The following is a 25,125-nucleotide window of genomic DNA, read 5'->3' on the forward strand; positions in this document are numbered from 1 at the left end:
TGTGCAAAAATTTCATCATAATGATTTTATTATGATAAATGGAGTTTAGGCAATCTAAAATACATGTACAGTAAAGTACTATTTAACAAGACAACAACTCATTGCAGTCAAGTCAGAACTGATTTGTAGCTGAGCCTCCATTTAATTTCTGAGGCTGTAACTCAGAGGAGAGAAGAGGTTCCTCACCTTTCTCCAAAGAGTCTGGTGATGGAGCTGTTAGAGAGGTCTGGCTTTTGGGTTACGCCAGTTCCCTACTAATGACTCCATTAGAAGTTAACAAAATATTATTAAACTATAAAGGCACATATGGAAATGATAATTTAGAATACTTGAAAATGGATGCATTCAAATATATTTGAATAGTAGCAGATTTCAGGATAGCAATAACCTAGGGATGAGACAATTCAGAATGTGGAATGGAGATTTAAATAAGATATGTCTTATTGCACAAATAATTCTGAATGAAAAGGAATAATTACTTTAAATCATCATCTGCATTCATGATTAAACAAATAGAAATGTAGAGATTTAAAAATGCATTTAACATAAAAAATTAATAGATATAAAAAAAGTTCTGGGGCAATAAATTTGCAACATCTATTTTAGTAACAATATTTTATCCATACTAATGAAATTAGTAATCACTACAAATATTAAAAGTTTATAGATAATCTTTTATTCCCTTATGTAACATTTTCTCATAATCTTATAAATATATTGATTAAATATGATAATTACTCTATCCATTCTTACTGTGCTAATAGCATTATATACTTAAACAAGTATATATACACACATGCGTGCACATACACACTTGCACATATGATATAAACACAAGAAAATACTCCAGAAATGTAAATGTATATTCAATAAATAGAAAGATTGTGTAAAAGTTAAGACTTTTTGCTTCTAATAATTTTTTAAAAAATCTATCAGCAAATATAACACTGCAATTAATTTTAAGAACATTTTCATTTACAGGCTCAAATCCTATATCTTGTATCTCAATTTAAAAATTTAATATACCAATCTATATTAATGAAGATTCTTCAGACTGAAATATATCCTCATACTTGTTATATATAAAGCATTGACATTTAGTTTCTGTATTCATTATATTCTCAAAATGGTTTCTAAAAGACAAATTATTCCATTTTCATTATCAATAGAAATTATTTTCTTGCTTTTTTTTAGTAATCTGTTTCTTTACAAATCTGTACGACAACAATCTAATTCTTTACGAGTCTATACCAAATAGATGAAGTAAAACAATTCCAAATATAGAGACCTTAAACACTTTTAGAGGTAGAATTTATCATTCAGATGTTTAAACTATCAAACCATTTTCCTTTCATCCTGGTTGTGACTACTCAGTTAAGATAAATGTCTGCAGGACATTTAAAACCTGTTGTTTTCTTGCTACTTGGAGTTGTCCTATGACTGTTCAGAGAGGAGGTAATAGTCTGACAAATAGTAGCCATAGTTGTAGAGGAATAGGTATTTGATTGAAGCAAACATCTGAGCTTTAATCATGCATTTTAGCAGCAAGCACCAAAAAACAAAGCTCGTTAACTAGTTGCTTTCTGTCTGATAAATAAAATTGCATCCTATCAGACATGTGAAAAAAGAGAGAATTTAAGACTCAGTGACCTAGGAGTTAAGGTTCATCTTTGTTTCTTAGATTGAATTTTAATTATTGCAATGTGAGGCTTGAATTTATTCTTCAGTTCCTTCAACTTAAGAAATGCTGAGCAAATTTGGCCTTTTTTATTTTCTGATGCCAGTTCTTTGCTTTGTCTTCCTGAGCTGTAATTTGAGATCTTCTATCCAGCTCCTTAACTTTGTACTATCTATCCTTTGTTTTGACTTCTATGCTCTCTAGTGCAATGTTCAGAATCTCTACTGACAATTCATCTCAATCTTTTCTTCCTCCTCTGTCATCATAATAACCTTTTGCATTCTTCATTGATAATATTCTTGATATCCTGTCACAGCTCATCTGGTCTTTATTCATTAATGTTCAAGGCCTCAATCCTATTCCTAAAATTATTTTTAAATTCAGATGGGTTAGACTTAAGGTCAAATTTTGGTTCCTGTGGATTTGATTTGATCTTTCTTTAGCTTTCATTTCAACTTGCATATGCATGATGGTTTGTCTCACAATCAGCAACTGGCCTAACTTCACAACTGAAATTGAGCTTCTCCAACAATTCTTTCTATTGACGTAATCAGTCTGGTTCCTGTGCAAACTATCAGGTGAAATAGTTGCCATTTATATTTCCTATAAAAGACAGTTGCAATGAATAAACCATTGATTATATAAAATTTTATCATTCTTTCTTTAGACTCGTTTCTGGAAAAATGTCTGTGTTTTCTGACTACTGATCCCTCTTTGCTGTTCCTAATGTTTTAATTCCAATCAACCATTGTTATTAATGCATCTTAGTTGCTTATTCAATTATTTTCCAACTGCAAAAGTTGGGAGAAACCATCTATTTCCTCCTCTTTAGCTCTGTTCGCTGGTGCATATATTTGAATGATAGTGATATTAACAGGCCTTCATTTTATGCATATGAATATTATCCTGTTGCTCACATCATTGAATTTCAAAAGGATCTAGAAATGACATTATCCACCAGAAGCTCCACTGGAGAAGAAGAGGCAATCTCCTCTTGTACCAGTCAGATCCTATTTGATGGTACACACAAAAAATTGAAGAAGAAAAAAATGACCATTTTAACTACGAAAGTAACCCTGTTTTTCCTGACTTCTTTTTTTTTTTAATCTCTGGTTTAGTATATTGTATAATTGTCTGATTCAAAATATCCCATGCCAATCCATCTCACTTTGCCAATACCTAGTATGTCAATATTTATGTATTCCATTTCTTCCTTAACAATGTCAAATTTTCCTATATTTGTGGATCTCACATTCTGCATTTCTCCTCATTTGTGTTGTGAATTTGAGGGCTCAACCTAAGGTGCCCTAAATATACAGATTACAGGATTGCATTTTCTTGTATTATGACAATAATTTTTTTAAAAAAATGAAAAATACACGATTGATTAAAACTTTAAAAACTTTCTGTTGTTGTTAGATGCTACCGAGTCAATTATAACTCATAGTGATACTATGAACTCCAGATTGACACCTTGGAGCCCTGCACCATCCTCAAATTTTGCTTGTAGTTATTGTGCCAATCCTTTTCATTGAGGGTATTGCACTCTTTTATTGACCTTACATTTTTCCCAGAATGATAAATTTCTCCAAAGACTAGTGACTTATGGCCATGAATGTGAGATTACGCTTCACTATTTTTGGACCTGAGGTGTACTCTACTTGCACTTTCTCCAAGACAGATTTGTTACTTTAGTAGTACATAGTATATTCAAATGAATACTCTGTTGTTCTTGACCATAACCAGTTACGTTGCTAGGCCAAAGGTGGTAAGTCTTTGGGGGCTTGAATCCAATAAATGATTCATCAGTGGAAAAAGATGGGCAATTTTCTCCCCTGGGAATTAGATTCTTAAAACTTCCTAGAGTCCCAACTATGAGTCATTTCTAACTCAATGGCAATGGATGAACATGTGAGTATATTCAGTATTTGTTGCCAAAACCACAATTCAGAGGCATGAATACTTCTTTGATCTTCCTTATTCATTGTGAAATTTTCAGATGTATGTGAGGCAATTTAAAATACCATGGCTTGGGTAAGGATAATTTAGTATTTAACCCAGAACCTTTACTCATAAGAGCCTTTTAGGAGGCTTTTGACAACAAATTTTCCTAATAAAACAGTTTTTTAAATTTTTTTCAATTCTAAAAGGTATGTGTATTCATTAAAAAAATAACTTTTAAGAAAATTTCTACTCTATTTTTGGCAGTATTTCTCCCTGAATAGTTGAGCTACCTTTTTGCATAATGAAGGTGAGTGATGAGCCTTGCTCTGATTCTGATGTCACTCTCTTCTTTATAAAATCCAACCTTTTGTGTGATTAGCTCAGCATACAGATTGGATGGGTATGGAGAGGGGATTCAGCCCTGCCACACATCTTCCTTGATTTTAAACCATGCAATATGTTCTTTTATTTTTTTCAGATGACATCTTTTTGATTATACATTTTGCATAAAAATATTAAGTATTCTGGTATTCCCATTCTTGTCCATTTTAGCTATAGTTTTTATGACACACTTGGTCACATACCTTTGCATAGTTAATAAATAAAAATAAGCATTCTTTTTATATACCTTACTTTCAGCCTTTATATATTGACATCAGCAGTGACATTTCTGGTACAATGGCCTCTTCTAAAGCCAGCTTGAATTTCTGGCAGTTGTCTGTTGGTGTCTCACTACAGCCGTTTTTCAACAATTCTTTGGCAAGTTGTTACTTGCATGTGATATTGATAATATCTCTTGACAATATGCACATTTTTTCATAACACCTTTCTGAGGAATTGAACTCATATGGACCCCTTTCAGTTAGTTTGACAAGTACTTACATTCCAAATTTCTCAGCATAGGTTGGTGAACACATATATGTTGAAACACTTCAATTGGTATCCATCAGTTCCTGGGGCCATAGGTTTTGCTACTGAATTCAAAGCAGATTTAACTTTTTTCCTCTATCACTATTAATTTCTGATAATATGCAATCTTCTCAAATGGTTTTGTGCCAGCCAATTCTTTTTGGTGGGGTGACTCTGTATTTTCTCATCTTCTGATAAATTCACAATGTTGCTTAATCTAAGTAAAGAGGACTTGAAAAGTTTGGTGCATCAAATCAAAGATTGCAGCCTTCAATATGGATTACATTTCAACATAAAGAAAATGAAAATCCTCACCATGGGACAATAGGAAACATGATGATAGATGGAGAAAAGACTGATATTGTCAATGGTTTTATCTTGTATAGATTAACAATCAACACCTTTGACACCACCAGTGAAGGAGTCAAAAGATATATTTCATTGGGCAAATCTATTAAGGACTTCTAAGGTGTTAAGGAGTTATGAGTTGTTTAAAGACTAAAGTGCATCTGATTCAATCTATGGTCTTTTCAATTATTTGTTATGCATCTGAAATTGACAATAACTAAGAATGATAGAAGAATATATGCCTCTGAGTTGTGTTGTTGCAGAAGAGTACTATCCTATGAACTATCAAAAGAATATTAATATTATCTGTTAATTAATATATATTAATATAATATATGTTAATTATATAATATTAATATATAAACCTCTAGAGAAAGAATAAATAGGGGCCCTTTGGAGGCAAAGATGTTAAAGCTTTGTCTCAGTATTTAGGGCATGTTGTTGGGAGCGGCTTATCATTGAAGAAGGATATCATGCTTGGAAAGGTGGAGAGTTAGTCAAAGAGAAGATCCTCAAGAAGATGAATTGCCACAGTGACTATAGTAATGGGCTCCTGTATGCCAGAACAGGTGCGTTTGGCTAAGGATAGGACAAGACTCAGATCCATTGTTTATATGGTCACACTGAGATATAGTTGCCTAACAAAGCAACAACTGTTGAGCTGTTAATGGTTATTTTTCAATATACTTTCAAATATTCTACAAGCATAAAATTTACATGACCTTTGGTCTTTACATGTTTAATAAATTGGATTATAGGAAGTTTTTAGTAGTTCTAAAGGGAAATCTGGTGGTCAACTATCATTGCCAACCCACTGGCTACACCTTCCTAGTGATGGTAACCTACTAAAAGGTTCGTGGGAGAAATATGGGCAATCTCCTCAATGATTTGCAGCCTCAGAAAACCACTAGGCAGTCAGTTATGAATCAATTTTCACTTGAAGGCCATATGATATTGATTTTTATTAGCAAGGGACATCATACTTGGGAGGGTGGAGGGACAAAACAGGAGGGGAAGGTCCTCTATGAGGTGGATTGATTCAGTGACTGGGGTAATCCAGATGGATGTATCGGAGACAGTGCGATTGGCACAGGACAGAACAGAGTTTAGGGCTGTTGTACCTAGGGTCGCTATGAGTCGTAAGAGACTCGACAGCACATAACAACAACATCATAATGTACGTATTTGTTTTCCTACCCAGCAGTAAGATGATACATCAGATAATATTTTACTCAGATGATCAAATTCATTATAACCAGAAATCTTTTATAATATTCTTTAGAATGAAAAGCAATCTATGTATTCATTCAAGTGATCTCAAGAACTTTAACAACAAACACCTATATTTGTCACTGAAAATATATTAAAATGTGCTTAAATATTATTTGATGCAATTAGTTACAAGAAGAACATTATCTTCAGTTGAATTGATACACACAGGAAGTTTTAAACAAGCCAGATTTTTTGTTGGTTTCTTTGTTGGTGTTTTTTGGTGTGTCATTCCCCCCGGCCCCTGTATTTCTGCTCTGGTACTTTAAAACTTGAATAAAAAAACTAGAACTGTTGAGAGAAATGATCATGGTGGTAAATGGATTTTCAAACCTGTCATGTAAGATAGAGTTGGACAAAATTGTGATCTTTAGCAGAAAAGGAGACTTGAGAGAGTGATGATAGCTATCCTGAGAGGCTAAAAATAATGTCAAGAGAAAGACACATTGTGTATCATCTGTTCAAATGTTACCAAGTGGGAGAAGTTGTTGATGTTTGATTAGAATGAAGGATGATCTGTTAAAATAGTAGTACAATCTGAAAAGTATCCATATGACCATAAAGTATCGTATGTTTCACATACCTAAATGAACTCAACTGGGATTGGATGATCAATTACTACAAATAATATTTTCAATATTGATGAGAAAAAGCATATTGGATAAGTTGGACTTTTCTAAGTATGATTGTTTGAAGAAAACAAGAAAATAAAAGATGGAGCAGTCCATTATGAGTATGGATATATACGTGGAGATATGTGTTTACATGTATGTGATAGAAGACTCCAGGCAAAAGGACAAATAAATACAGAAATAAAAGAAAATCTGAAAATATTATTAAAAACAAAGGCACTTAACACCATCAAAAGTGTTTAAGTGTTACAGTTGACAGACTTACTCTTTTAAATAAATATGAAAATATACCATTTCTTTAAATGCATTTCCATTTGGGGCTTACATGGGTCACAATTAATTTTGGCTAAGTTTGAAAAGAATGAGGATTCCAAGACACTTAATTTCGCTCATGTGAAACTTATACTCAGACCAGGAAGCAGTTATAAGAACAGAGCAAGGAAACACTGCATAGTTCACAATTCACAATGGTGTATATCAGGGATACATCCTATTACCATACTTTTTCAATCTGTATGTGGAACAGATCATTAAGGAGGCTGGATTTAATGAGGAGGAATGTGGCATCAGAACTGGAGGAAGACTCATCAACAGCATGCTTTATGAAGATGTCACAACTTTGTTTGCTGAAACTGATGAGGATCTAAGGCAATTGTTGCAGAAGGTCATGGACTGCACTCTTCAATAAGGATTGAAACTCAACAAGAAAATAAAGATTCTTGCCACTGCACCAATTGGTAGTACTATGATATATGGAAAAGAGATTGAGATTGTCAACAATTTCAGCCTTCTAGGTTTGACAATCAAAACTCTTGGCACCAGCATTCAGGAAACAAAAAAAAAATTGATTTTATTGGGACAATCTGCTGTAAGGAACCTCTCTAGAGTGTTGAAGGGCAAAGATGTCAGTGTAGAGATGAAAGTGCGCCTGACTCAGGCCATGGTTTTTGATATTACTTACAATACATTACAGAGCTGAATAATGACTGAGGATAATAGAAGAAAAATTGATGTCTTTGTGTTGTGGTGCTGAAGAAGAGTTTTGTACATACCATGGACTGTCAAAAGAACAAACATATATGTTCTGGAGAGGATGAAACCAGGCTGCTACTTAAAGGCAAGTCTTTTTTTTTTTTTTTAAAAAAAATGTTATTCATTTTAATGAAAGTTTATGGAGATGTTGAATTTCCATTCATTCGTTGTTACACTTTTCTCCCTGCCCACCCTTCCCCCTGCCCGCCCCCCGTTCTCCCTTCTCTTTGAAAAGTAAAGGAAAAATTCTTTCATTGTTATACAATCCCTTCCCCCAACTCCACTCCACTATGAAGCCTTTGTTCTGGACTCCTGTCATGACAATATCTAATCATATCTCACATACTTTGGGCATGATTCCAGGAGAGACCAGACCTTAGAGAAGGATATTATGCTTGGAAAGGTGGAGCGACAGCTCAGATGACGGAGACCTTGCATGAGATGGGTTGACTCAGAGATTGGAGTAATGGAGGAGATAATGTTGGAGACAATTATATTGGCTCAAGATATAGCAGGTTTAAGAGCCATTGTATAATATAAGGTCAGTATGAGGAGCAGGTGACTCAATGGCATATAGTAACAACAACCACCCTTTTCCTTTTTCCAGTCTCTCCTTCCTCCAGTTTACGTAGAGATTCAGGAGTATTTATAAATGCCAAGGCCCCCAGGTGAGCGTTTCCTGCAATCCCTTGTTAATGTTGGCTGCTGTCCAGTTGATTCAATTTTATAGTGAACCTTCCCCCAGCATTGACCTGATTACCAATTCTAGGCACAAGATTTAATCAGGTCTAGGTAAAAGCTCTAGTACATATAGGGATTGGAAGCTTACGATAAAGCTACTCCTACCTCACTCTATTACTACTAGCTTCTAGTCAACCAATGGGAATGATTTTAAAAGTCTTGACTACGCATGGGATGTTCAGAAAACTCTGGAATCTTTCTGTGCCTATGCTAAGAGAATATCTTTCTGGATGGAAAAGAGAAATCTTTCTCTCCTACTTTTGGTTAAATTATTTTCCCATAAATTACAATTTGTTTGCCCTTATGATTAGACAAGATGTTCTGTCTATATTTGCAAATGCTTCCTTCACCCTGAAATTTAACATTATAGAAAATAAAGGCAGGAAATTTTATAAGAGATCTACTTTCTGCTTTGATATATCTATTTTCTGGGACAATAATTATAAGAGAATTACCTACTTAAACAGAGGTAAAATAGATGGAAAAATATACAGATTATCAAAAGCCTAATAGCTTTGAATAGTGTAATGTTTTCATAATGAGTAAGTTACAATGGCATATATGCATTTCAGAAAGAAAACATCAATATATTTAGGTTCTATAACAAAAAGTTTAGGAAAGTATTATAATACCCATTTATTTAATGATAACTTCAAGATTTTAAACTAACTGTGGATTTTGTAAGCTGTGAAAGAATAAATTCCACACAGATTATTTACACAGGAAAAAGGGAGTTATGAAGGGTGCATTTTTAGATGGTAGTTTGCATCCACCTATTTACCCTCTCTAGAAAGGCTTCAACAAATATAAAATGTTTTCACTCTTAATTTAGTCATCATTTTATTCTGTGCTTTCTAATTCTGATTAGGCAAAACTGCCTGTCTTTGGAAGTATCTTCATCAACCTATCTTCAATATGGCTAGTTGTAAATTATTCCAATACATATCAACAACAGAAGGAGGTGTCAGAACTTTTTTTCACACAGCAGATAGTAATGGGCTGTGATCAGCTGGAAGCCATAATAATCATTTTGCCAACAGTGATTACCATCTAAAACAATTCTATCATAATAATAGTTACAAATTTTCTGCAAATGTGCAGTTATGATTCAAGGAATTCCAGCAATAGAAACTCAACTTTTCCTCTTTGCACAGTTATAGGGAACCATGGAACAAATGGATAGTGGGAATTCTCCCAAATGTACATTCCTCCCATAATATACAATCTTCTTCTATGATGTAACAGACACTATCAAAATTTTAAGGGATAGAATACAGAATTCTAAGTTTACTCTGCCTGGAGGCAAAAGACGTATAACCAGGTTTTTAGGAAAAATATAACGATATGTAATGTGCCCATATTCTGGTGGTGTCTTCAAACAGAAAATATATTATTCTTGTTAATTAGAATATAGATATGATTGTTGGAACCTAAGTGGTTATCCTGCAATGTAAGGAAATAAATATCTTGGAAGATGGTGTAGCAATGCAAAAGAAGGTACCTATTAAAAAAAATAAAAAGAAGGTACCTATTCCATTAATAGTTTGAACTACAATTTTGTAGATTGCTTAGATGGATTTCTATGGAATAAGTAAACTTCTTTTTTCTCTTTTTATCAGTCATGTTTATTTAGATATATCCACATATTTCTAATATCATATCTCATCATTTCCCCCTTATCTCAGACATGCCATCTAGGATTGCTTTCATTCTACTTCATTTTTATCATTTTAAAAATTTTTTACAGCATGTTCTTCCCATTGATTATTTTTCTCATTCATTCATTCATTGTTGTACATTTTCCTCCCTGCCCACTCCTCCTCCTCCATTTGCTTTTCTCTTTGAAAACAAAAAAAAAAAAAAACCAACCCAAAAAACAAACGACCAAGCCTCTTTCATTGTTATACAATCCCCCACCCTGTGAATCCACAGTCCACTTTACTATGCATTCCTTTTTCTAGAATCCTGTCATGAAAATAATACCTAATTATATATTCCTTTTAAACAGTTCTCTCCCTCGTCTGTTTCAATACAGTATACATTATCTATTCTCTCTTTCCTTAGGTTTTTCCGCTAATCCCTATATCAGTCCCTTTTTACAACACTGGCACTATGCAATTTTTGTGCTTTTGTAATTGATATATTTCACTCAGCATAATGTCCTGCAGGGTCACACATTTTGTATATTTCATGAGTTCCTCGCTTTTTTAATGCAGCATAGTATTCCATTGTGTGAATACACCACAGCTTCTCTATCCATTCATTTGTTGATGGGCATTTGGGTTGTTTTCAACTCTTTGCTATTGTGAACAAAGCAGCAATAAACATATATGTGCATATATCTCCTTGGATGGCAGTTCTTGTTTTTTTAGGGTATATTCCTAGTAGTGGAATTGATGGGTCAAATTATAATGGCAGACACATAGTCATTGGAATAGGATTGATAATCCAGAAATCAGCCCATATACCTATATGGTCAACTGATTTTTGACAAGGAGATGAAAGCAGGTAAGTGCGAAAATAATAGCCTTTTAACAATTGGTGTTGGTAAAATTGGAAAACTATTTGCAGGACATTCAAGATCCATACTTCACTCCATACGCAAAAACCAACTCAGAGTGAATCAAGACCTAGAACTAATACTAAGGACTATAAATTTCAGTATAGAAAAGCTTGGAAGAATTCTAGAAGTCCTAATCCACGACATGTACAGTATTAAAAGCATCCTGAAAAATCTATATCTAAGAGAGGATAAAATAGATGAATGGGACCTTGTAAGAATCAAATCCCTATGCACATCCAAAAACTTCTCCAACAGGGTAAAAAGAGAAGCCACAGACTGGGAAAAAATATTTAGCAATAATATGTCTGATAAGGGACTTATTCTAGCTCTTATGTCTGATAAGGGACTTAAGAGCTAGAATTTATAGAATACTTGATTGCCACAAGAAGAAAAAGGTAACCCAATTGCAAAATGGGCACAGGATATGAACAGACACTTCACCAAAGAAGACAGCGAACAAACACATGAAGAAATGTTAAAAATCCCTAGCTCTAAGAGACATGCAAATCAAAACAACTATGAGATATCATCTTACCCCGGTAAGAATAGCAAAATTCAACTGAACAGCAAACAACAAATGCTGACGAGGTTGTGGAGAAACTGAAACCCTTATTCACTGTTGATGGGAGTGTAAAATGGTGCAACTATGGAAGGTAGTATGGCTATTTCTCAAGAAATTGTGAATAAATGAACTTCTGTTTGGTTTCAGCCGCTCAATATTTGCCTCTTTTAAATGATGGAAAGTAAATATGTAAGTAATCATTTGACATTTCAACATTCTTCATTTGTATTACGTTCAAATACCAGTATGATGTTTCCCATTTTTTCTATCATGCTTAATCAATTTAATAAAATATATTTCTATAAAAATGTCTCACGAATTTATATTTATACTGCTTTTATGACAATTTAGAACCCACATTGGATAAGACATATCCCATAAATAATATCTGTAGCAATAATAATATTAAATTAAATATTAAATTAGTTATTCAAATGTAAGTTACTTAGCTAAGGGACAAAACTATATATTTTTTAAAGTAAATAATAGCTATTAAAAGTTGCATGTAGTAATATTTAATATGTGTTTCTATTAGATAGTGGGTGATTTTAATCTGCAGTTCTCAGGCTTTGTTTTCATTGTTTTGTGGTGGTTTTTTTTTTGGTCAAATATTCTTCTAAGTGGAATAGCACTGGTCTGTCCATTTGCTGTACAGAGGTAAGTCTTGGTTGATGTGATGGTAAACACTGTGATACTGATGTGTCAAATGTAATCGTGGTTACACATGGTGGACAGTGTTTGATGGAGCTCCCCAATTAAAACTAGCTTGGAAGCAGGAGTGGCATTCGCTTCTGAAATAACTTGCCTCTGGAAACTCTATGAACTTGGAGAAACAGTGAAAGTTATGCAAGTGTCCAGGTCTTTCTTTGAGTTGTCTATGACTCGGTGGCACTTAACAACAACAACATTAGATAGTAATATTTTACCTATAAAACAATGTTTTAAAATTTTATTTATTAATATTGTAAAGAAAATATTCAAACTTCAATCAACTCTCAAAAATATTCAAAGTTTATTTTGGGGGAAAAACTTAAAATATTTAATATTTGCTCCATGGTTTTTGCTATCACTTGTTATGCATCAGAGAGTTGGACCATGACTAAGGAGGATAGAAGGAGAATTTATGCCTTTGAGCTGTGATGCTGGAGAAGAATTTTGAGGGTACCATGGACTGCTAGGAAAATAAACAGCTTCATCCTGGAAAGGGTTAAACCGGGTGGCTCCTTGAAGGTAAGGATTCTGAGGCTCCATCTAACATACTTTGGACATGTTGCAAGGAGGGACAGTTCCTTGGAGAAGGACATCATGCTTGGTAGGGTGGAGGGACAGCGCAGAAGGGGAAGGCCCCCTATGAGATGGATGGATTCCATGATTGGGGTAATCAGGATGGGTATATCAGACACGATGCAAGTGGCACAGGACAGAGCAGAGTTTAGGGATGTTGTACATAGGGTCGCTACGAGTCGCAAGCGACTCAACAGCACATAACAACAACAACAACAACATGTTGTTGTTACATGCTGTCAAGTTGCCTGTGACTCATAGCAAACCTATGTACAGCAGCTCTAAAGCCTGCCCTTCCTGAGCCAGTCTCACTGACAACAACACACTTACCCCCATTGTCCTAGTCACTGTATCAATTAGTCTTATCTGGGGTCATCTTCTCCTATATTGTCTATCCACACTTCCACGTATGGTGTCCTTCTTTAAGGATCAGTCCCTCCTGGCCACATGTCCAAAGTGTATAAGATGGAGCTTCAATATCCTAGCCTCCAGGAGAAACTTTGTTTCATTCTCTCTGCAACAGACCTGCTTGTTTACTTGGTGGTCCAGGGTATGTTCAAGACTCTTCTCCATTAATAAAAACTGGCTTTGACAAGCACTGTGGCAACTGGACAATTAAAACAGACATTCGGGGGCGGGGGAGAAGAACAAACTGGGGAGGAGGGTAGAGAAAACAGTGCAACAATGAAGGAATGAAAACCCAAAATCCCTGTAAATGTTCATTAAAACTAATAAAATTTAATAATAATGAAAACAAAGAAAGGAATATATGATTATGAAAAAAAAACTCTTCTCCAGCACCACAACTCAAAGCCATTGATTATTCTTCTAATATTTGCTACAGCATACTTCATTTGCTAAGAAAATTATATAGATAAAGAAAATTATCTTCTAAATATAAAATTCTATTGTCAAAATTTGGCATATGCGAATTTGAAATATAGCCTTTTAGAGTTTATACCAACTTAAACTTTACACATAAAAAAAGCACTTAAGACATTAACCTTGCTATACAATATTCCTGAAACATGTGAAATGTCACCTTGGCAAACAGTGAGTTCACTATGATTGTACAAACGAAATAGATGCCCATTGTTCAATTAAGATTTCACTTATTATTAAATATAATAAAGGATTTTTCAAAAATATTCTTTAGAAAATAAATTTCATATTCCTTAGTGTTTATAAAAACATTCCCTTATTAAAATATGGCACACTAATAAGTTATTAAAGAAAACTTAATATTGTCAAGTGCTTTTCGGACAGCCAGATTTAGCTGGAATGGATTCTAACTGTATATTGGGATACAATTGTCATTTATTTCAGTGAGAGTATTTCTTTTGAAAAGATTTATTGACCCTTTACCTAATGTATGCGTTTTTGTTTTTTGTTTTTTTCCCCCTTTTCCCTCTAGTAATGCAAATAAAACCTTTTATTCTCGTTTTTGGCATTTCATTATTTTTTTTTAGATACAACTGTTTATCAACTAGCAAAGAAAATGCAGGTTAAAAATTAAAACCTGCAAAGAATAAATTATGTGATTTTAATTGGCACAGCACAAATCACCTTATTAAATTTTTAATTTTAATATTCATGACTTTTATAATTGTAGGTCTTAAAGTTTTCTTTCTGCATCCTTTTTGTTGATAAGACTGGTCGTATTTCATAAGTTGTGCTTTATTTTTAAACAAGAAAGCTGTAACTTTGAACCTTGTAAGGGAATAAATGTATTCCTTTCATTCATCATTGAACTCTTGAAGTACTATTTATACATCTTTATGAAATGAAAGTTTTTAAAATTCTCAAGTTTGGATCAATAAACAGCATAATAACAAAGAAAATATAAAAATTGTCAAGAATTTAATTTTACTTAGATTTTGGAAGCAGGGGTAGCATCCACTTCCTAAAAAATAGGCCTCTGGAAACTATGTGAACTTTGATAAATGATGATAGTTATAGAAAGGCTTCAGGCCTTTTGTTCATAGGGCCATTATGAGTCATGCTCAACTTGACTGCAATCAACAACAGGAACAACAGGAACAACAACAACAGGTCTCTGATCTGTTAAGATGGAAGTAGCAATCAAAAAATTTAAGCCAATATTGAGTAACACTGCTGAAAAGGACCTCTTTATACTGCTGGAATAAGAATGCCACTTTGAGGACTACTGTGTTCCTGTTGCAGGTTTTCACTGACTCATAAGGGTGATAAAGTTTGACAATGAATAATAAAACCAAAGAAGAATCAATTTTCTCAATTGTGGTATTGGCAAAGAATATTGAATGCATCATGAATACCAAAAGAACAATCAAAATCAATTTAGAGAAGTGCAGTCAGAATTTTCCTAAAAAGCAAAAAGGGTAAGATTTCTTTCAACATGTTTTAACTATGTTATCAGGAAGGAGAATTTTCTGAGGAAGGAAATAATAATTGGTAACAGAGAAAATCAGAAAACAAGAGGAAGACTCTCATGTAGAGAGACTACAAAAATAAGATGAAGATGGTACAGGATGAGGCACTATTTTATTACATAATATGCAGGATAGCTATGAGATGATACCTAGTTGGTAGCACACTGCAACAAGATAGGTGCTGTAGTGGCACAGACCATAGCATAATATTGTTGATTGAAAGGTGTTTTGCCTCTCTGGTTCACATCTCAGCAGCTCCACAAAAAAAGGGCAATCTCCTCCTATAACCAGCATAAGGTCAGATATGAGTGGGATCTAGCTTCACAGCAATGAAAGTTAACATGATTCTCACACTTAGTGTCTTTTTGTATTTAATCCCACTATACATACATTCCTGTGTTTTAAAAATTATTTAAGATGATAAGTTGACTTTACTTTTATGAAATCAACTCTTATAAAAAGAGGATAGACAACATGGGATGTCCACGTCTGTCTTTTACTAATTCCCCAAAGTGGAACCATCTCCAACAACATCCACTATACAGGAGTAATTGCTGTAGCTGTAAGGTCAGGAATGCTCTCCAACGTTCCTGATCTACGGATTGCAACAGCAATCCTACTGCATGAGTGGGTCTCAAATTCATTGCTGTGACCACACAGACTTCTTAGAACCATACTTATTGCTATGAGTTCTATTGGAGAGTTAATAGGCTATATAATTTAGTGTGAAGCAAGATGCAGTCCCTTAGTCCACACAGCCTCTCAACTGTGATCTTTAGCCTCATGGCTCAGGTAAGTGTGACAAAGTTCCCTTCATCTTGCCAGTCATGATTTCTTCCTTCATACCCTTAATAATCTTGTTTGAAGATCTTAAGCTCTGGCCTTTTGGGATAACAGTTCCATGTCTGCTCTGTCTCATGGAAGTCTCTGGTTCTCTGCTGAAGTGGCTGTTCATTTTCAAGCAAAAATACCATGTTTGGTAAAGTAGAGGGTAAGAAAAAAGATAAAGAACCTTACAAGACAGATTAACACTGAAACTGCTACAAGGGACCTATCAAATACAGCAATGGTGCTGTGGATAATCCAGACCTAGGCAATGTTCCATTTTACTATAAATAGGGTTACTATAATTTGAGATCAATCTCATGGCGCCTCCAGTAGTAACATCTAAAAGAATCCCTTTAATGAGCTTTTATTTAATGCAGATTGAGGTGAGATAAAAGATGCATTTCCTAGAAATAATAGATCATGGCAAAGAGAGAAAAAAGCCAATGAAGACAAACTCTGGGTGGTAAAAATGGTTTATGTCTTCAGCTGCTGAAAGAAAGGTTGAAAATTTGAGTACACCAAGAGGTGCTGAGGAAAGAATTTGGCAATCTACTTCTGAATAATTGTTGTTCTTGATATAAGCCATCAAGTTGCTGGCGACTTATAGCGACCGTATGGTCAACAGCCCTAAACTCCGCTCTGTGCTGTGCCAATTGCACTGTTTCTGATACACCCATCCCAATTACCCCAGTCACTGAATAAATAAATGTCATAGAGGGCCTTCCCCTCCTGTGCTGTCCCTCCACCCTCCCAAGCATGATGTCCTTCTCAAAGGACCGGTCCCTGCTTACAACATGTCCAAAGTATGTTAGACGAAGCCTCAAAATACTTGCCTCCAAGTAGTTGCCTGGTTTGACCCTTTCCAGGGTGAATCTGTTTGTTTTCCTGGCAGTCCATGGTACCCTAAATACTCTTCTCCAGCACCACAGTTCAAAGGCATCAATTCTCCTTCTATCCTCCTTAGTCGTTGTGCAACTCTCTGATGCATAACAAGTGATTGCAAAGACCATGGCCTGTATCAGAAACATCTTAGTCTCCAGAGAGGCACCATTGCCTTCAGCACTTTGGAGAGGTCCCTAACAGCTGACTTTTCCTGGCTACTGGTGCCAAGAGTTGACGGTGGAGCCAAACAAACTAAAGCTGTGACCAATTTCAATCTCTTCACCATTCATTCTGATACTGCCAATTGGCCCAGTGGTGAGAATCGTTGTCTTCTTGATATTGAGCCTCTATCCATATTGGAGGCTACAGTCCTTGACGCTCTGCGGCAAGTGCTTCAGATCCTCTTCAGTTTCAGCAAGCAGGGTTGTGTCATTGGCAAACGCAGATTGTTGATAGATCTTCCACCAATCTTGACCCAACATTCCACCTCATAGAGACCAGCCTCGCAGATAATCTGTTCTGCATACAGTTTGAAAAGGTATGGAGACAGAACACATCCTTGGCATACACCCTTCCCAATTTTGAACGATGCAGTGTTTCCTTGCTCTGTTCTGACTACTGCCTCTTGGTCCAAGTATAGGTTTCTGGTTAGCACGATCAAATGTTCTGGGATTCCCATTCTTCTCAGAGTCAGCCACAGTTTGTTATGATCCACACAGTCAAATGCCTTTGCATAGTCAATGAAACACAGATAGACATTCCTCTGGCAGCCAAGATCCATCTAACATTAGCTACAATATCCCTAGTACCACGACCCCTTCTAAACTCAGCCTGGACTTCTGGCAGTTCTGTGCTGATGCGGTGTTCCAGTCATTTTTGGATAATCTTCAATAGAATCTTGCTTGCATGTGAAATTAATGAGATTGTTCTGTAGTTTCCACACTCTGTTGGGTCACCTTTCTTTGGGAGGGGGACAAATAGAGATCTCTTCCAGTCAGTTGGCAAAGTGGTTGTTCTCCAGATTTCTGTTAGCTGAAATATGACGATTTGTATGCCATCTATTCCTGGGGCCTTATTTTTAGCTATTTCCTTCAAAGCATCTTGAACTTCTTCCTTCATCACCATAGGCTCTTCCTCATTTGTTGTTTCATTAAATTCTTCTGTGTCTGCCAATTCCTTCTGATACAGTGACTTAGTATATTCTTTCCATCTTCTTTTAATACTTCTTGGATCATTTAATATTCTGCCTAAAACATCCTTGATTATAGCAACTTGAGGTTTAAATTTGTTCTTCAGTTCATTGAGCTTAAGAAACGCTGAGCGAGTATGGCCCTTTTGATTTTCTGACTCCAACTCCTTGCACATTTCATTGTAATATTTTGCTTTGTCATCCCGTGCTGCCTTTTGAAATCTTCTATTCAACTCTTTAGTATCTTGAATTCTTCCCTGTGCTTTGGCTTCTCTGCGCTCCAGTGCAATTTTCAGAGTCTCTTCTGACATCCATTTTGGTCTTTTCTTCCTCTTCTGTCTTTGCAATGACCGTTTGCACTCTTCCTGGATGATACCCTTAATATCCTCCCGCAACTCATCTGGCCTTCGCTCATTAGTGTTCAAAGCCTCCAACCCGTTCCTGAGATGGTCCTGAAATTCAGGTGGGATAGACTCAAAGTCATATTTTGCTTGCCTTGGATTTGGTATAATTTTCCTCAGCTTCAGCTTGAATTTGCATATGAGTAGTTGGTGGTCTGTTCCACAGTCAGCTCCTGACCTAGTTTTCACAGCTGATATTGAGCTTCTCCAGTGGTTCTTTCCACAGATGTAATCGATCTGATTCCTATGCATACCATCAGGTGAAGTCCAGGCATATAATCTGGATTTATGTCTCTTAAAAACCATATTTGCAATGAATAAGTCATTGATTTTGCAAAATTCAATCATCCTCTCTCCAGGTCCATTTCTGTCACCACGTCCATGTTTTCCAACTACTGAATCTTCTTTGTTCCCGACTTTTGCATTCCAGTCACCCATTATTATCAATGCATCTTGATTGCATGTTCGCTCGATCTCCGACTGTAAAAGTTGGTAAAAATCTTCTATTTCCTCTTCCTTGGCTCTGGTTGTTGGTGCATATATCTGAATGATAGTGGTACTCACTGGCCATCTTTGAAAACTCTAAGGAGTACAGTGTTACTCTAACATGCTAGGGTTATCCTGCTAGCACTTCATTTACTTATTTAATCTCTACTAGGGAGCCTCTTGGTGGAGTCAGCTGTTAATTTATTCACCTGCTAGCTGAAAGGCTGGAAATTTGAGTCTGCCTGATAGTACCTTAGAAGAAAGGTCTGATTATCTTAAAAATAAGTAAATAAACAGTTGAAAACAATATAAAGCAGAATTCTACTCTGAAACTCTGTGTCACTCATAAGTTAGAATCTTGAAAAGGACAACTCAATTATTGTTGTCTAGTTGGAACTGACTCTTTGCTGAGCCTCCACTGGGTTTTCAGAAGATCTCTGTTGGCTTTGTGGTAAGGAATGTGCTGCCAACACAAAGGTATGCAGTTGAAATCTACCAGCAATTCTTCAGAAGAGTGATTCTGCAATCTCCTCCAATGTGGTTTACTGCCTATGAATACCCACTGGAGTGTCAGCTATAGGTCCAGTCCACCTCAATGATACACAAAAACAACAAATCTCATGACAGATTACATATCTTTCTTCTGAAGAGCAACTCTTCATTTGAATAGTTACCTTGAGATTGGCAGCACAATCCCTCACCCACCAAACCATCAGAGTGCTTTTGTAAAAGAAGAGAGTGTGACAATTTTATGTGTTCCTTGAAACTAAAATATAACACTGAGGAAAGCGGTAATGGAATTTGGTGACTATGCAGAAACAGACCTTTACTTGTTTAAAGACACCTAAGTCACACTTTCAACTTAGATCCTAATTTTAATCTTGTTTCTTTAATACTTACTTCTGAATTTAAAGACAAAATTGTTGCCATCTCAGGCATTTGCTTTGGGGCAACCTTGAGTTGAGATAATCACTAGTTTCTTTTATTCTTGCCTAATTGTGCCTTGCTGGTAGTTTAGGATAACGTAAGAAAAGTGACTCTTACCACACTTATAATGTTTTTCCCATTTTGTTCTCTTAAACCCTCAAGGATTACTGTGTTTTATTTTGAATGAAGAGGTCCATTAACTTGCTAGGAACTTTATACAAAAGCTTATTGCTAACTTTTATAATCTTTTAAAACCTCAACATAAAGACAGGTGAAGTTCAAGAATAGGAGGATGACAGTTTTATCAGGATATTATATTCATGTTTGATATTGATTAGATATTCTGTGAAATTTAAAAAGAAAAGCCTTAAACCATACTTAAAAAATATTCCTTTACAAATTTCTTGGTGGGTTACTAAATTAGATGGATGACATGGTCCATTTTTATTCTCACTCATGAATTAAAAATGAACATTCTTCTAAGTGGTAAAGCACTGTTCTGTCATTTCACTGTACTGAGGTAATTTGGGATTGCTGTGGTACTGAACGGTGTGCCACTGGAGTGTCAAATGCCAAAATGGTTACACATGGTTGACGATGTTTGGTTGAGCTCACAGATTAAGACAGACATGGAAGCAGGAGTGGTATCAACTTCCTAGACATGCCTGTGGAAACTCTATGAGCTTAGAGAAAAAACAATAGTTATAGAACAGGGTTTAGGTCTTTTATTCATAGGTTTGCTACTCAAAGGCACTTCACCACCACCACCACCACAACAACAATATATAATGCCAGGTCCTTGTCTCCATTTTGGAGCTGGGTGAAGCAGTTGGATGCTCTTGTCTTGGTTGAGGATCTATGTGGAATGTCTGGTTGTTTTTTGTTTAAGCACCTTGTTTAGCATCAACAAGACCTTCTGGAGAGATCTTGTATTTAAAAGTTGTTCCAAGGGACTGTATTTTAATCCCTTGTTACTAAATATTGGAGGACTAGTCTTCTAAATTTTACAGTACTCTTCTATCAATTTGCTGTGCTGACGTAATCTGGGTTTGCTGTGACGCCGAACCTTTTGCCATTGGGGTTTCACAAGTCATAATGGCTGCCCATGGTGGACAGTGTTTGGTGGAGCTCCCAGTTTAAGATAGGTTTGCAAGTAGGAGTGGCATCCACTTTCTAAACCACATGTCTCTGAAAACTCTATGAACTTGGAGAAACAGTGATAATTATAGAAAGTCCTCAGGTCTTTTGTTCATAGGGTTACTATAAGTCATGCTCAACTCAATGACAATCAGCAACAACAACAACTACTCTTATTAATCTATGAACTGGGTAATGCTATGAATTTGATGTTTGCTTTATTCAATACATGTATCCTAGTAATGGGTTTGGTGTCCAAGAACTGAAAGGGAGTAGACTAATTCCTAAAGAGACAATATTTGATATATTTTAACTGTAAATCTCTTGGACCTACTGATCCAAAATCATCTCTGGTTTTGCTTTAAAACTATGTATAGTTTTATTAACATCCATAAAATTTACTAAGGAAAAAAGTAAAGTAAGTTATTCAATAAACAAGGTAAATTTAGATTTTTAAAACAAAATTGCTCTCATTCATTTTTTTGTTTTTAGAATATATTCTTCTCTGAGGAGTGACACAGGATTCTTATAGTTAAGTCAATATTATAGAGAATCTACATTATGAAAACAAAGGCTTTTACTATTAGAAAGAGGTTCGGGTGCTTTATCATTGCAATATATAGAATTGTTATTGCATCTATTTTAAATTAATATAAGGTCTCGGGTATTAATGTCATTATTTTTATTATGAAAGGTAAGCAAAAAATATTTATATAATATTTATATTCAAAACTACTCCTCAACTTCTGTCCTCCTAATATTACAGGTTGACGCTGGTGTATACATTCACTAACATATAGAAATCAGAAAAACATTTTATATACAAGCTAGCAAAATATTTTTTTCTGTGTCATATGTTTATGCACTTTCTCTGTCATATACACATACCTGCACATCCCCCTCACCCCTTTGAATTGTGATGCTGGACAAAAGTATTGAACATACAATTGAATAAAAAGAGAACAAGTCTGTAGTGGAGGAAATAAAACCAGGTTGCTTTTAGAGGCAAGTGTTTTGAAACTCCAACTTGAATATTTTGGGCATGTTGCCAGGAAGGAACTGTCCTTGCAGAAGGACAAATTAAATAAGCCACAGAGAGAGACAGATATTCTGGTACTGTTGAGAAACAAGGCATTGTTGGATTCTCTTCTTGGTCCAACTACATATAAGGCAGCAACAATTATTACAGCAACATCTATGGCTGAACTGGAGACTTGACATGAGATGAGTCCTTGAGGGAGCAGAGCCAATCTCAGCAGAACTGTGAATTTTGACAATTTGGAAGAGGGAGAGAGCCAATATTGGCAGAACTGAGAATTTGGGAACACCCATGTGATGTCAGGAGGCTTAAGACTGAGTTGCCTGTGTGCACATTTTGTGAGCTGTCTTGATTGTATTCTGTTACTAAACTGAATTATAACCTTTTCACCTTCCCAGTGTGGTTCTGTGTAGTTATGAGCTATCAGATCAGATTTTGGGGCCAGCAAAGCAGTAATATTGGTTTGAGGTAAGTAGAAAGAATTATGGGAGTTTGGGATAAATATCTGACCTCATAAGGATTGTTTGTGTAATTGAAGCTGTGATGAACAGTTTCTTTTTGTGAAGTTGATACAAGTCAGATATGGCTGCCCCACATAGCCCTGGCTTTTCCTAAAGTTGAAATTGACACTGTTAATTCTTGAAGGTTTATGTGTTAAGGTTTTGTTTTATTTTATGAATGTTGTTGCTGGATGGGATTTTATTCTTAATGTAATGTTAATATATTGTTGTTGTTGTGTGCCTTCAAGTCACCTACAATCCATAGCAACCTGATATACAACAGCTTTGAACCCAGTTCTTTCTTGAGCCAACCTCATTTTCTGTGTCACACCTTCCCGTCCTCCCATACTCCAGTCACTGAGTCATTACAACTAATCAGAGTCTTCCCCTTCTGCACTGTATTTCCACCCTCCTAAGCATGACTTTTTTCTCCAAGGACTGGTCCCTCCTTTCAACATATACAAAGTATGTTGGAAGGAGCTACAAAATCCTTATCTCCAAGGAGCAGCCTGGTTTCCCCATCTCCAGGTTAAACATGTTCGTTTTCTTAGCAATCCATCTATGGTATAGTCAATAGTCTCCTCCAGCACCACAGTTCAAAGGGATCAATTCTCTTCCTATAGTACCTAGTCATTGTCCAGTTTTCTAATGCATAGCTCATAATTGTGAAGACCATGGCCTAGGTCAGGTGCACCTTAGTCTCCAGAAGTGACATCTTTGCTCTTCAGTAATCTGGAGATGTCCCTGACAGCAGACATTCCCAGAGAAATGTTTCTTATGATTTCCTGGCTGTTGGTAACAAGAGTATTGATTGTAGAGCTAAGCAAACGAAAGAAGTCAACAATCTCAATCTCTTCATCGTCTATCATGGTGAGAATCTTTGTTTTCTTGATGTTAAGCTTCAATCCATTCCTTGACCTTAAGTAGCAAGTGCTTCAGGTCCACCTCAGTCTCTGTATAACAGAGGTTGTTGATGAATCTTCCTCCAGTTCTGATGACACATTCCTCCTCATAGAGTTTAGGCTGTGAGACGTTCTAGTATTCATGTTGACTGAAAATGTATGGAGATAGGACACATCTCTGGGGTAGTATCTTCCCAATTTTGAACTTTGCAGTATTTCCTTGCTCTGTTCTGATGACTGCTTCCTGATCCAAAAATAGGTTTCACATAAGAATAAATAAAGTTTTCTGGGATTCCCATTCTTCTCAGGGTCAGTCACAGTTTGTTGTAATCCACACAGCCAAATGCCTTTGCATAGTCAATGAAACACAGATAGACAATATTCTAATATTCTCTGCTTTTGGCAAATATGCATCTAACATTAGCTATAATATCCCTAGTACCATGACCTCTTCTAATCCTTGCCTGCACATGTGGCAGTTCTCTGTTGAATTAACATTCTGGTCATTTTTTGCATACTTTTCAGCTAAATCTTGCTTTTTATGTGATATTAATGATATTACTCTATATGTTCTATACTCTATATGGTCACTTTTCTTTGAAATGGGTACAAATATAAATATAGATCTCTTCCAGTCAGTTGGCCAGGTGGCTGTCCTGCAGATTTCTTGGCACAACTAGTTGAGTGCATCCAGGACACTGTCTGTTGAAATAGGCCAGTTGGTATGTCATTAATTCCTTGTTTTTTGCCAATTCTTTCAGAGCAGCTTGAATTTCTCTATCACCACAAGCTCTTGTTCATATGTTGTTTCATGAAATTCCTCTGTGTCAACCAATTTCTTTTTGGACAATAACTGTACACTCCTTCCATCTTCTTTTAGTGTTTCCTGGAACATTTACTATTCTACTTATAGAATCCTAAAGCATTACAACTCGAGGCTTGAGTTTGTTCTTAAATTCCTTGAACTTCTTTTATTGGTATACCAATGAAAGAATTTTTCTTTTACTTTTCAAACAGAAGAGTGAACTGGGGTGAGCGGTGGGCAGGAAGAAAAATGCAACAATGTATGAATGGAAATCTAAAATCTCTGTAAACGTCCACTAAAATTAATAAAATAAAATTTAAAAAATTCCTTGAACTTAAGAAATGCAGAGCGAGTTTGGTACTTTTGAATTTCTGACTCCATCTCTGCATATTTCTTTTTTTTTTTTTTTTTTCTGGTGTAATCATCTTTATTGAGCACAGGATAGTTCGTAGCTCTTAGGTGGTGGCTGGGTTGCCTGCTCTTCTCCAGACCTCCTTTTCAGCAGCTGTCGGAAGCAGGAGTGTTCTGGTTGTCTCCTTGACACAGACCTTCCTCTTTGGCAATGGCTTCCGTCAGGCCCTGCAGGTCATTGAGCAGAGCAAAGAGGGACCCTTTTGTGGGATCCTGAGAGGAGGGTTTCATGGGTGGAAATGAAG

Source organism: Elephantulus edwardii, unplaced genomic scaffold (assembly GCF_000299155.1).
Source record: "Elephantulus edwardii isolate Elephantulus edwardi_28Jun2011 unplaced genomic scaffold, EleEdw1.0 scaffold00013, whole genome shotgun sequence".
Taxonomy (NCBI): domain Eukaryota; kingdom Metazoa; phylum Chordata; class Mammalia; order Macroscelidea; family Macroscelididae; genus Elephantulus; species Elephantulus edwardii.